Genomic DNA, 14,022 nt, shown 5'->3' with positions numbered 1-14,022 from the left:
TCTGTACACTTGTTCATATTAAAATTTTATTGAAATATTCTAATGTAATTCTTCTCTGTCTCTTGATTGGTTTTCATTTCAGTCCATGATATTTTATTTTTGTCCAACACTTGTTTGACAAACAAAGTCTGAAAGACTTTGTTCTTCCTTTTATTTCAGTATACAGCAGAACTGTATACTTGGATTTTAATTTCTTTGGAGAGATGTGTATTTTTTCCATATATTTTTAAGTTTGGTGATATTAGACTATCCTAGATATTTAATAGTATCTTCATAATTTATGCTATCTGTAATCCATGTGGCTAAGTAATTGAATTTTTTAACCTATTCCAATTTATTTTCATGCACTTTTAAGCTCTCCATTGTTTTGACTTTATTCAAATCTATCTACATTGCATATTCTACTTGATTTAAACATATTGGCATTACACATTCTTTAATCTCTTTCTTCAGCAATAGGTTTACATAAACTACATTTGAAAGATGTTAGTTATCAATATATGTGTTCATCATTTAAGGGGATAAAAAAGTTTCTAGTAAAATTGCCAGCCTGGTTGGCCGAGTGGTTAACGTATCCACTCTCCAGCCAAAAGGCTGCGGGTTCAAATCCTGCCATGGGCATGGATGTTTTTAATTGTTTGTGAAAATACTAGTGGTGGTCGGTGGTAGATTGTGTTGGTGTAGATGATGATGATAGTTGCGGTTGGTGGAGATGGAGAGTTGTAGACTACGTGTCCTCCCTTGTTGAGTTGTTGGACTCCCTGGAGGTGTTACATAATAATAGTAATAAAAATAGCAGACTTCATAATGTGAACAATGTCGAATACAAGCTTCATATGAGCAGACAAAATCTGCTCACACGAAGCAGTGTAACTTCACCAAACATGAACGTGTTTCTTCCTGGCTATGCAGAATGCTGATTTATGTGCTCTTTCTTTACATTTCTATGTTCACCTGTTTGAATTTTTCCCTGAGCATCATGTTTGGCCAACACTACAGTATATTTTGCAAACTCCTCGTTTTCATAAAGGAGATGAAATAGCTTGATGATTACAGAATGTTATATACTTTTTATAGGTGTGAAGACAACTTATATGTTATGTTTCAAGACCCGGGCTGTTCTGTCAGTTTCATTTTTTTGTATAAGGTATGGGTGACACCATATTTATAGTTTTGATTTTCTTGGCTGTTGGATGTTTCTTACAATATGTTAAAAACTGTATCTACTTTAAGTTATGCTTTTCAAAACATAATAAACCAAACTCATTTTGATCTATTATGGAGACCGCAGCCATGTTAAGAATAATTACTTTAATTTCCCAACATTTTGACCCTCATATTAAGGTCATATACATATATATACATACAGAGACAAGCCACATTACATTTCAAACAGTATGCCAAACTGAATGATTTGATCAACCGTTATTCTCTTGGCCTGACTTCTAGTGGTGGAAATTACATCAAAGCCATATTCTATTTATAACATGATCAGAGAACAAATTCATATTAATACTTTCAGTATAGCAATAGTAGTGGCCTGATCAATAATTTAACATATATGGTTGTTCTGTTAAGACTATGATCCTAGAGTATTAGTGATTATAATTTATAATAAACTCTTAGAACAAAAGGCTATGTGGGTAGAATATGTGCAATCCATATTCTTTGGATTTTTACACCATAATTATTGTTAAGATTAGCATGGTTGATTAGAATTTCACAGGCCTCTTTAAATTTGCACTCATACCATGTTCTGATGTGATGTAATTGAACAGGTACATTTCAATTCTGTTCTATATAGCTTTCAGGACGATCAGAAAGGCTAGATTTACCATAGGTATTAAATTTAATGTGTCTTTATGTTCCTTTTTTCAAATATAAATTGTGCATCCAGTTTCACCTATATATAATCAAGTTACATCACACTGAATACAGTATACTCCAGGGTGGGAAGTGGATCATTGAAGGAGTTGAATGAGCTCTTTAATTTTGCACGAAGTTTAAAGGTGTCATTAAGTTTGTATAATATATTTCTGTTACATTCTGTTTATTTTATCTGATATCTCTTTTAATATTTGGAATGACTAAAGTTTTATTGTAACTTAGTTTATTATTAGGTGCAGTCTTGTGAAGAATTTTGTTGATAGCATTTTTGCTGTCGCCATTTTTTATGAAGGTATTGCCGATTTTTTTATTTTTATGTTGTGCCCATACACAGGAGGTAGGTTGATCAACCTATTGTACAGTAGTACTGTGTCAGCAGAATCAGCGTACTGTGTATGCTGATTACCATGAATTAATAATTAAATGCTTGGATATTGGAGCAAATTTTTAAAGCTTTGTTTATTTAGTGTATTAATAATACCTAGTTTTTGTCTTGGGTGGTGGTAAGAATATGTATAGGCTTATGGTAAACAGTGAAAGAAAGACTGCCGTGTGACAAGTATATTCATCATCAGTTTCCTGATATATATCAAGGGGTGTCTGGCTACTATGACAGCTACATTATTAATTTCCTATCAACAATTTTCCTCCACATTAGTCTATTACTTATAAGTGTGCCAATATTGTTATATCCACCATTTCATGGTTTTATGGCACTTCAGAATGAATCAGTACACCTAGACATTGGTCTTCTTCAAATTATATGCCTGTTTTGCTAACCTATCCTCACCAATTCTATTAAAGTGGTAATACCATCTTGATTAGCTCTGCTTACAATGTCGGGTTACTTTCTAACATGATTCTGCAACTGATGGTATTTGTTCACTCCCCTAATTTTTCCCAGAACCCTCATATGTAGTCTCTGGTCCTAGATTGAGTGCTTTATTTCTAATTCAGCCCTCAGATTTATAAATTAAAACTAGTTTAGTGTTTTGGCTAATTTCTCCCTTATTCCATATAAATTTATTCAGCTAGCTACCCAACCATACCAGCTTTGCTTCTTCCATCTTCACTAAAAAAACTATGCCTAAATAGTTGAAATATTTTACTTGGTTTAATAGGCTGTCTGTTAATGTATTTGGCCTAATTTCATAGTTTCAGACTTTTTATTGTCTGATTTGTCATCAACAAATTCCTGCCATGTACCCTCAAAGGGTGTACAGGATATGAGAGTACTACATGAAAAATTTACACCATTGCTAACTTCCTATCTCAATTTTCCTCCAAATCAATCTCTTATCTGTCAAGACTCCAATATTATCAGATCTTATATTTCTGTCTTTTAAGGAACTGTTTACTAGCAGAGAACACTTGTCTTGCTAAGCTTTATTCTACCATTTTGTTTAAGTGACTATACCACCTGAGATACAAGTTCTCATTACAAGCTCTGCTAACAAGTTCTATCCTAATATCCTCATTTTTAATATATTAATGCCATATGTTCATGTCTCCCTAATCTTTCTCAGGACTCTCATATCTGTGGTCTATAGTCTTTGATCAAGTAATTTACTTCTGACCCAGCTCTCAGATCATAACTTAAAATTGGTTTGAACACTGTCGTGTATACAGCTAATTTCTCTCTTATTCCATATGAATTTATTCAATTGACTTTCTAGCATACCAGCTTTGTTGATTCTGTTGTCTATTTCCATATTTAATTTACCATCTTCACTAAAAATTGTGCCCAAGTAGCTGAAATGTTTTACTTGTTCCATAGGTTCTCCATTCACAATGCAGTTGATATTTTCAAGAAATCTACCTATTGTCTTTGTCTTCTTATTGCTGATTTTCATACCAGATTTATTACAACAGTTATTCAATTTAGTCAGAAAATCTTGCAGACTTGTGCTGGATTTATTCAGAAGTATAACATCATCTGCATAAAGAAAAGAGCTAAGATTAACATCACCAATTTTGATATCAGGTGTAATACACTTTCCTTCATAATCTGATTCATATAGGTAATGAATAACAGAGGGGATAATGTACATCCTTGTCTGACACCAGATTTAACATTAATCCATCTTCCTTGTACTTCCTTCAATTCTAAATGCTGACTTACAATTCAAATGGTAAAAGAATTTTTTTTGTCCATATAAGCCAAAAATGAACAATGACTTGACTGCAACTTAGAAATCCCAGAACATTTACTCAGTAGTTTACTACTGTAAACAACTGAGAGTTGTTTACTACTGGTCACGACTCGGACCAGTAGTAAACAACCCAGATACATACAAGACAATAACACTAAGCTGACATGACATAGCTGCCACTTTTCCCACAAGCTTCGAACACAATAAATAATTCAGACGATCCACACCCCATTTCTCCACCTCTAATCTTGTTTTGTCATATTCTATCCTTCTCCTTTCCCTCAAAAAATTTGTCTTTCACCTTCTTTCCAAAGAATTCACAGCCCACTCTTGAAAACCGAGGTTTTAAATTCACATACCTTTTGTTATCTGCAGTTCTCCCACATCTTTCTATCTCCACATTTCAAACCTCCTCCCTTCCTTTTAGTCATACTTCAGCAGTTATATATATATATATATATATATATATACGAGGGAATTTCAAAATGATTTTTATTTTTCAACATAATCTCCCTTAAGACTAATACATTTACTCCAGCAATGCTCAATCACCATTATCCCGTGGTTCTCAGTAAGATCTGCAAAATACCCCTCTATAGCTGCAATCACCTCTTGATTTGATGAAAAATGCTGACCAGCGACTCGGAAATAATATCACTAGTTTTAGTTTTGGGAAGAGATAGAAGTCATAGGGTGGATGTTCCAACAATTCATAGTGCAGATCCCTTAATTTTTCGATTGCCAAAAATACCTTTGTGGGCAGGTGCACTGTCCTGATGAAAGATGATTTTTTTCTTCTGCAAATCGGGTCTTTTCTCACAAATTTTTTCATCTAGTCTGGTTAAAAGATCAGAATAATATTCCCCAGTTATGGTTTTACCCTTTTCAAGATAATTAATAAACATTCTTACTAAATAGCTTAAGGAAATTACAACGTACAATAGAATATACATTAAAATAAATTTTAATACGCTTCCAGTATTTCAGCAACGTCACATTGCCATTACCACAGGAACTTAAATACAAGACACGTGCAAGCAGGCACAACACACAGTAAATGAGGAATGAAAGTGATTATTATTTCCTTGTTTTTCTTTAATTCTTGCAGAGATTTAATTTCCTTATTGGGCATGTTGATTTTTGGTGGTTTTGCTTTGGTCAGAACACAAGCCACATCCAGTCTGATATCGTTGGCGACGTGGTTTGGAAGGTGTCGTATCCCGTGTTCAATTTGTATCATAATGTCTTCAGCAGATATTCTTCTGGGTGGAATAGCAAAGTTGTGGCTACGTGAGAGCGTCGAGTGCTTCAGGTTTCAAACTAATTGACGAAAGGTTGATTACCGTGTCGCTAGGAAGTTGTAGTTTGGAGTTCAAGTTCTTTTTTAAATTCTCAAATTTTTTGATGTTTCGTTCCCGTACTTTTTTAAATTCTTTATCCACAGCAGTTCATGAGATGTTGTATAAAATAGACTAAATCTCATGGTTTAAGGTGCCTGGATAGCTAAGTTAGCGTCAATAAGGGAACGGCGAGTAGCGGCGATTTGTTCCCTGAGCAAAGCTTGGCTGGCACGGTTATAAATACGGAGAGCCTTTTGGGAAACGAAACGGTGTTTGAATTTGACACGGTTTGGGATTACCTGGTTATCCTGGCAGTGTTTTAGGAAAGCGAGACGATTCAGTTGTCTTGATAGCTTCAACTTCATTTTACCGTAATGGCGGGCCTTACGTGCGATGGAATCTCCGTGGATTATCGTAATTCTTGTGGAAAGGCTTAGACATTGGTTATGCATTCTTACTAAATAGCTTAAGGAAATTACAGTGTACAATAGAATATACATTAAAATAAATTTTAATACACTGCCAATATTTCGGCAACATCACGTTGCCATTATCACAGAAACTTAAATACAAGACACGTGCACAACACACAGTAAATGAGGAATGAAGCAGGAAGCTATTCTTTCTCCTAAAAGTCCTGATGGTGCTCCATAGCGGACAATGTTGGTATTCTTGGCTGATTGGGCTGAAGGTCTTCTGATGTAGGTTTCCCAAAGTTGGGGCAGTCTCATGCAACCAAATTTGTTGAGGTTTGGATTGTTTCTTAGGGCTGAGGCTGATTCCATGAATAGCCTTTCGTATATAAATTTACTATGGTGTATTATCGTGACTTTCTGCCACCATATTCTATGGCGGGTATCCAGCGCATGCATGGTCTGCAAGACCAGAGTGGCTGTATTGGTGAAAACGGATGTAGTCCTTGTGTTCTGAAATTTTGATATTAGCTGTCTGTCTGTTTGGCCAAAGTAGGACAGCTTACAACTGCAAGGGACTTGGTATACACCAGGTAGGTCGGGGGGGGGGGGGGTTGGTCTTTAGTGGAGCGGATAAGGGATGCCAATTTTTTATAAGGTCTGTAACAAGAAGTTAAGTCATGTTTTTTTAGGATTTTTGTAATTTTTTCCAAGGTGCATCGGATATAGGGAATGGTGATGGATTTAGAGTAATCCTTGTTGTGAAGGGGGGGGGGGTATGGTTTCAATATTTTTTGGATTTTTTTGGGGGGGGGGGTGTATTAAAATTTATTTTAATGTATATTCTATTGTACGTTGTAATTTCCTTAAGCTATTTAGTAAGAATGTATAACCAACATCTAAGCCTTTCCACGAGAATTAATAAACAGAATGCCTTTAGCATCCCAAAACACCAATGCCACGACCTTTCCCACTGATAGAACCGACTTTGTCTTCTTTGGTGCTGAACAGCTGGCTTCAGTCCACTGTTTGGATTCTGGTGTGTGATGGTGAATCCAAATCTCATCCATAGTAATAAATCGATGCACAAAATCGGTTTTATTCTTGTTAAAACGTTCCAAGCACTGTTCAGAGATTTTCATGCAAGTGTGTTTTTGATCTGCTGTGAGCAAGTGTGGCACCCTTCTTGCACAAAGCTTTTTCGTATGCAATTCTTCATGCAAAATATATCCTACACATTCTTTTGAAATACCTATAGTCTCAGCAATTTCATGCACTTTGACTCGCCAGTCATCCAATACTATATGCACTTGATCAATGATTTTTGGTGGTGTTACACTTTTTTAGATGTCCTTCACGTGGATCATCTTCAAGATTGGTACGGCCATGTTTAAACTGGGCAGCCCATTTCTTAATTGTTGAAAACGAAGGAGAAGAAGTCCATAAACTTTTATGAACTTCGAATAAATTTCTTTTGGTGTTAAACCTTGTTTTTCAAAGAATTTTATGTCTGCACAATACTCAATTTTATCCACTTCAAGGGATACAGACAACACTTTTGCTTCAGACAGCTGTATAAAACAAACTACTTGATAGAATGACTTGCAATTTCACATGAATGCTTATGACAGATGTACCAACTTAGGGAAAAAAAATCTTGCCGATAGTGTTGCCATCTGAGGCTGAGAACTCTGCAAACCACCATCGTGTATATATATATGTGGTTATTGCTACACGCCTGATGCTGCTCAAAAAAGACCAGCAAGAAAACCAAAAAGGTATGTCCAAAATTATTCCTTATATTCTTCATGTATCTGTGTCTCTAAAACATCAGTAATGCCCTAAAAAGCTAATGATATCATAAAAAGGGGTACGCCAGAAGAAAAATATCCATAAAAAATTAATATTAATTTAGAGGAGTAATATGGAAAATTTCCAGAAATAATATCTATATAAACTTTTGAGATTATTCTCATGCCAATAATAAATATATATTATTACTAAGAAGACAGCTGGTGTGGAAAGTATGGCTTCCTGCATTGACATGCTTGTTCTTAAATTGATTCACACTACTTGCCCACACATCTGATGGCAATCCATTCTGATCACGTACCACTCTATGAGAGAGAGAAAAAAAATCTGGCCCTCGTTCCCTTCTTGACAGCATTCATACTCAACTTCCAAGGATACCCTCAAGTCCTTTTCCCATCCTCCAATAAAATGAAAAAGTCCATCTACTGAACTCTTGTATAACCTTTTCAGAATTTTGTAAGTCTCAATCATATCACTCCTCTGCAGGCTACAAATTCTCAATTTGTCTTCATAATCAGTATTCCACAATCCTAATATCATTTTTCACCTACTTCTTTGTACTCCCTCCACTGTATAAGAATCAGCACAGAAACCAGGAGATAATATCTATGCACAATAGTCCACGTGGGGTCTTCAATGATTTCCTTATCTTTACATGTCAAAGTTTGTTTCAGCATTGTAGTTATCCTTTGAATTGTATTTGCAATGTTTGCTATATGGCCCTTGAACCTTAACTTTCTGTGTACTAAAATTCCAAGATCCCTAGCTTGATCAGTTTCTTATAACATAATCCAACCAATATAATACGACATTGGATATCTGATCAAACCAAAGTGCATGACTTAGCATTTACTAACACTAAACTGATAGCCATTTTCACTTGCCACAATTTCAGCCTATTCATATCATTCTGTGAGTACTGCATATCAGCTGCACTCTTGATTATCCTACCTGTCTTTGCATGCCAAATCCTTCCCAATATCATTAATGTATAGATTGAGTAACAATGTTCCATATACTACATTTACATATCTGTCAGTTAGCCATCCTCTTATCTATAATTCTCCTATTTATGCAACAGTCTTTCATGATGTATTCTGTCAAAAGCCTTAGAAAAATTCAAAAGTAACATGGTGTATCTGTTCCCCTTGTCTAACTCAATGGTAACGTTATAGAATGTGAGCAAGTTGCTTAAACACGATCTTTCCTTAGTAAACCCATGCTGTTCATTACAAAGTATAGTTTCTCGGTCAATCCATTTCTGTAAGTGAGTCCTAACCAACTTTTTCAAAATCTTCACCACCACTCCAGGGATACTGATAGGTCTATAGTTAAATGCATCAGTCTTTCCACTATCCTTGTGAAATGAAATTAACATATGTTCTTTCCACTCCTGTGGAATCTTCCCTGTTCTGAGACTCAAATTAATAGAGTGGTCAAAGGAATAGTCATTTCAGCTGAACATTCTTTTAGCATCTGTGCAGATATCCCATCAGTCCCTATTGCAGAATTCTTATTCAGTTTGTTCAACAGCTCTAATACCTCCTTCTCATACACCTCTGTTTCTTTATACAGTGAACTCAATGTTGCATACATCAAGTTGATAGCTTTTAGCAAAATGGTCACTCTTTAGTTGAACAATCTCTTCTGCATCAGTAATTATTCTTTCATATTCGTTTTTTTTTTTTGTGGGGTTTTCTTTAACTGGCATATCCAGTTTCTTTCCATACTCAGACTTAGCTTTCTGTACAGCAGCTGTAACTCCTTTGGCCTGTAGCTTATTGCTTTCATTACTGACATCATCCTTATACACATGATATTCTTTCAACATCATCTTTTTCTTAGGAATCTGTCACTTTATTAGATTACACATCCATTTCACTTCTCCTATCCTTCTTATTCTTTCAACTCTAGGGACACAATTTTAATATTGCATCATTTAAATAGTTTTTTAAATGCTTCCAGTGCACTGTTGATATCCTTCCATCCAACAACTGATACCATGGTGTAGAATCCAGTACTCTTCAGGTGGTCACCATTTCCTATTTTGTAGTTCAGCATGTAATATTTTCAGAATGGAACATTTCATAAACTTAGCTACTTTGTAAGTGAGTGAGTACTACATGATCACTGTCACCAAATGGAGGCAGAATAGTTAAGTCTTTAACTGAGGACCCCCCCCCCCCCCGACACTATAATCAGATCGAACACTCTTTGACCTCAGATGACTTTTGTCATATGCTGCTTGAGGAAGTTGTCTTTCAACAACTCAATAAATTCAGTTTCATTCTTCTCATGAGATTTTACAGCTGCCCAGTGTTTAGATAATTAAAATCCCTCCCCCCCCATTATGATTACTCGTTTCTCACCCATCATCTTTATTTGGTAATGCATTTCTTCAACACTAGCAACTGATCAGCTAGGTCTGTAACGCCACTTCATTATGTATTTGATCTGTTTAAACTCCACCTTACACCAGATGTCATCAAATTCACTGCTACTAGTATTGCAATGATATGTTTCAAATCTAACTGGATTCTAGTCACCTAATATCATTGGCAGCAAACCCTTGTCTCTTATCCTGTCTGTTTTGCCTAAATATGCTATACCCTTTACACTGTATCAGTTACTTCTTATAGCGAGATCTCACTAATGTCTGCAATATGAGGTCCCGATGGAAGGAGTATCAGAAACTCTATCCCTTTTTGTTTCTGATACTCCTAGTATTCGTGTATAGACACAAGTTACCTGCATGCTTTTTTTGTATACTTTTGTTTATAGTATATGTGACACAGTTGGACAACTTGCAGATATCTGTTCTAATATCACATTTTGTAGTTAGCCAATGATTGCATTTGAAACTGAGATATTAATATTTGTTAAAATACAATGAAAACTGTAGTCAGAAAATTAGGTTCTTGGAGGTATTTTTGGTACTTATCAGAACAAACCTGGAATGCATGATGTCTAGGAAGAGACTTAATGCACACATCACTACCATTAATACAGTTATTTCCAATTTGTACATGCATGTTTACAACCTGATGACTGAACATTTAATGATTTTTAGCAGGTGCTTGAGAATATATCAAGAATTCCATTTAAAATAATTAATAACAAAGGAATTGTATGTAATCATTAGGCATAGTTGACAATCCATATTTAACCATATGCCCTAATGCAGTGATTTCATTTTTAAAGTAGTCCTAGATTCAAAATATATTATGCAGTTTATCATAGTATTATTCTCTTAGCAAAACAGTTACAAAATATTAGGAACAAAAATTATTTTGGTATAAATGGATCATTTTAAAATGATTCATTTCTAGTCAAATAAGATGAAGAGCAAAATTAAGTAAAACAAAATCACATGCACTGTACATATTCTGATAAAATTACTCTAGGTTCATTTTGTATTAGTTACATCATTCCTTATCACAATGAGAATGTAATTTGAAACATGTTTTTGTGATGATTTCCTTTAAAGATTTCATTTTCATCTCCTTTTCAAAGTAAAGATTACTAAATACATGTACAGTTTTTCAGGCCATTGAATTAGGAATGAATTAAATGAGTTACATTAATTTTCTATTAAGAAACTGACCCATTGAACCAGATACATTTTAAATTTACAAAAGTGCATAAATATATTAATAATTTTAACTATTGAAGTGCCAACCTTAATATCTGGTTTGAATCTGATTGTAATGAGAGAGAGAGCTAAGACCAAGTTCACAACAACAAATAATTTTTGTTTATATTTTCACGTCCAATAACAAAATCTGGGGAGATCTGCTATAAAAAAAAAAAAAAATGACATCTAAATAGCAATTTTTAGTTTCTTGATTCCAGTAATACATTTATTCTTTTCAATTCACATAGGAATGATACTCAATGAAACTTATCCCACCTTATATAACAGCATCATGGAATATGGAACATAGCACTTACATTGATCTCTCAATTATGCAACAATTAAGTAACAAAACTAATCCTTTAGAGTTATATAACTTGTGGAACATTCACTATATCCTCATTTAATCAACCATCAAATTGATATTCCAACTCGAGATTATAATTAATAACTGGGATGCAAGCTTCCCAGTTACTAAAGCATCACTCAAGATGCTTTAGTAACTCCATTCACCATCTACATTGCAGAGTTCTTTTAGATAAACGTATATGTTGGTTACACATGACATGACTTTAAATTTTTTAGGAAATGACAACATATACTAAAATATTAATCAAAAGATCTTTAATCAATACCTTCGTGTATTTCAGAAATATTACATTGCCATCTTCTGTGAACATAAAACTATAATATGTGCACGCAGGCAATAACAACGAGGAAATGAGGCCAAAGAAGGCATTGGTCCTAAAGGTATCCCCCCCCACCCCACCCTAGCAGGCTGAATTGAGTTGTCTTGCCTGATACACTAAGGATGCAAGCTTCCCAGATTTGGGAAGATTTTTAGAGCCGAGGCTTATTCCAAGAACAATCCTTCATATTTATATTTGCTACGGTGTAGTAAAGTGGTTTACTTACAGTGTATTCTGTGGTGGGAATCTAGTGCATGGACTGCAAATCCTGAGTGGCTGTATTAGTGAAACCGGATGTAGTCTTTGTGCTCAGAAATCCTGATAATAGCTGTCCTGCCTGTTTGGCCATAGTAGAACAGTTTACAGCTGCAAGAGACCTGGTATATACCAGGCAGGTCTTTTTTGGAGTGGATTTCTTATGTGGTTTGTAACAGGTAGTCAGGTCATTTTTTTAGGATTTTTGTGTGCTTTTCAGAGTTGTCCCAGATATACAGAATGGTGATATATTTAGTGTAATCTCTGTTGGGGGGGGGGGGATTAACTGGCTTTAATATTTTCTGGATTTTTTAGGGGTTGTACCCCATCGGCTAAGGCGTTAAGGATATGGATAAGTTCAGTAGTTCGGGCACTGTTGTCTGAGCAGATTAATTTAGCCCTGTTATATAGGGTTTTTATAATCCCATATTGTTGTGAGGGGGTGGTGATGTGATTGTTGGTGAATGTATCTACCTGTATGGGTAAGATTTCTGTACACAGAGAAAGCCAGGGGATCTATCAGGCTGGCATGTAATCAGAGTGTCTAGAAATGGGAGCCTGTTGTTTTCTTTTTTTTCCCCAAGGTGAACTGGATTCTGGGGTGTTGATTGTTTAAGTGTGTTAAGAAGTTGTGGAGTGTGTCTAAACCATGTTGGTTAAATTAATCTGTTGAGACAACAATGTCTGAACTACTGAACAATGTCTGAACCATATCCTTAAGACCTTCTTAGCCAATGGGTACAAACCCCCCCCACCCATTTCATAACAGAGATTACACTAAATTTATCACCATTCTGTATATCTGGGGCATGTCTGAAAAGCTCACAAAAATCATTAATAAATATGACCTGACTACCTGTTACAAACCACATAAGAAATTGCCATCCCTTATCTGCTCCAACAAAGACCAGTTATTTCCCCTAGACCTACCTGATGTATACCAGGTCCCTTGCAGCTGTAAACTGTCCTACCATGGCCAAACAGGCAGGACAGCTAATATCAGGATTTCCAAGCAAAAAGACTACATCTGGTTTCAAGAATATAGCCACTCAGGACTTGCAGACCATGCACTAGATTCCCACCACAAAATACACTGGAAGAAAACCACTTTAATACACCGTAGCAAATATAAATATGAAAGATTGTTCTTGGAATCAGTTTCAGCTTTAAAAAAAACTTCCAAATATCAACAAAGTTGGCCAAGACAACCCAATTTAGCCTGCTAGGGGACACCTTTAGAACTCTAGGACTAATGCCGGTTGCCTTTTTCAGCCTCATTTGCTCGTTGTTAGTGCCTGCATGCACATATCATAGTTTTGTGTTCCCAGAAGATGGCAGTGTAACATTGCTGAAATACAGGAAGGTATTGATTAAAGTTTTTTAATTAATATTTTAGTATATGTTGTCATTTCCTAAAAAATTTAAAGTTATATATAGCAGAGTGTCGACAAACTTCATTGACGAAACTACTAGAACCATAATTAACAGTTTAAAATAATTTTTTTTTTACTAAGAAGCTAAAATGAAACCAAGTTTCATTAAATAGATTCTTAAATTTATAGCAATAAAGTTTGATTCACGAAAGCTCCATTCTGTGAATCAGATATCTCAACACTCAAGACTGAATTTCTCTCTCTTCTTGGATAACTAACTTCAAATCTTTTCTGGCACAATCATATTACTCCTATAGTATCATCAGCTTCCAAAAAACTTGACATCCTTTTCTACCATACAATTACTTACTCAGTCATTCATAGTGACCACAGAGCAAGTAACAGAGTATAAATCCCAAATCTGACCAACACTTTTGCTTTCATGTATGGGTGGTGTACCTAAGAC

The 14,022-nt window shown here is 35.1% G+C and overlaps 1 protein-coding gene across 2 annotated transcripts in view; it reads left to right on the top strand.

The window, feature by feature from the left end:
• Idi (Isopentenyl-diphosphate delta isomerase) overlaps positions 1-14,022 on the top strand; it is an 81,183-nt gene that overhangs the window by 23,157 nt on the left and 44,004 nt on the right. The gene's annotated exons all lie outside the window — the stretch shown is intronic.

The sequence above is a fragment of the Typopeltis vanoorti genome, chromosome 22 (assembly GCF_054136105.1).
Source record: "Typopeltis vanoorti isolate ZY-2024b chromosome 22, IOZ_Tvanoo_1.0, whole genome shotgun sequence".
Classification (NCBI taxonomy): domain Eukaryota; kingdom Metazoa; phylum Arthropoda; class Arachnida; order Uropygi; family Thelyphonidae; genus Typopeltis; species Typopeltis vanoorti.
Note: the sequence above shows the minus strand (reverse complement) of the source record. Positions and strands in the feature narration are given on the sequence as shown.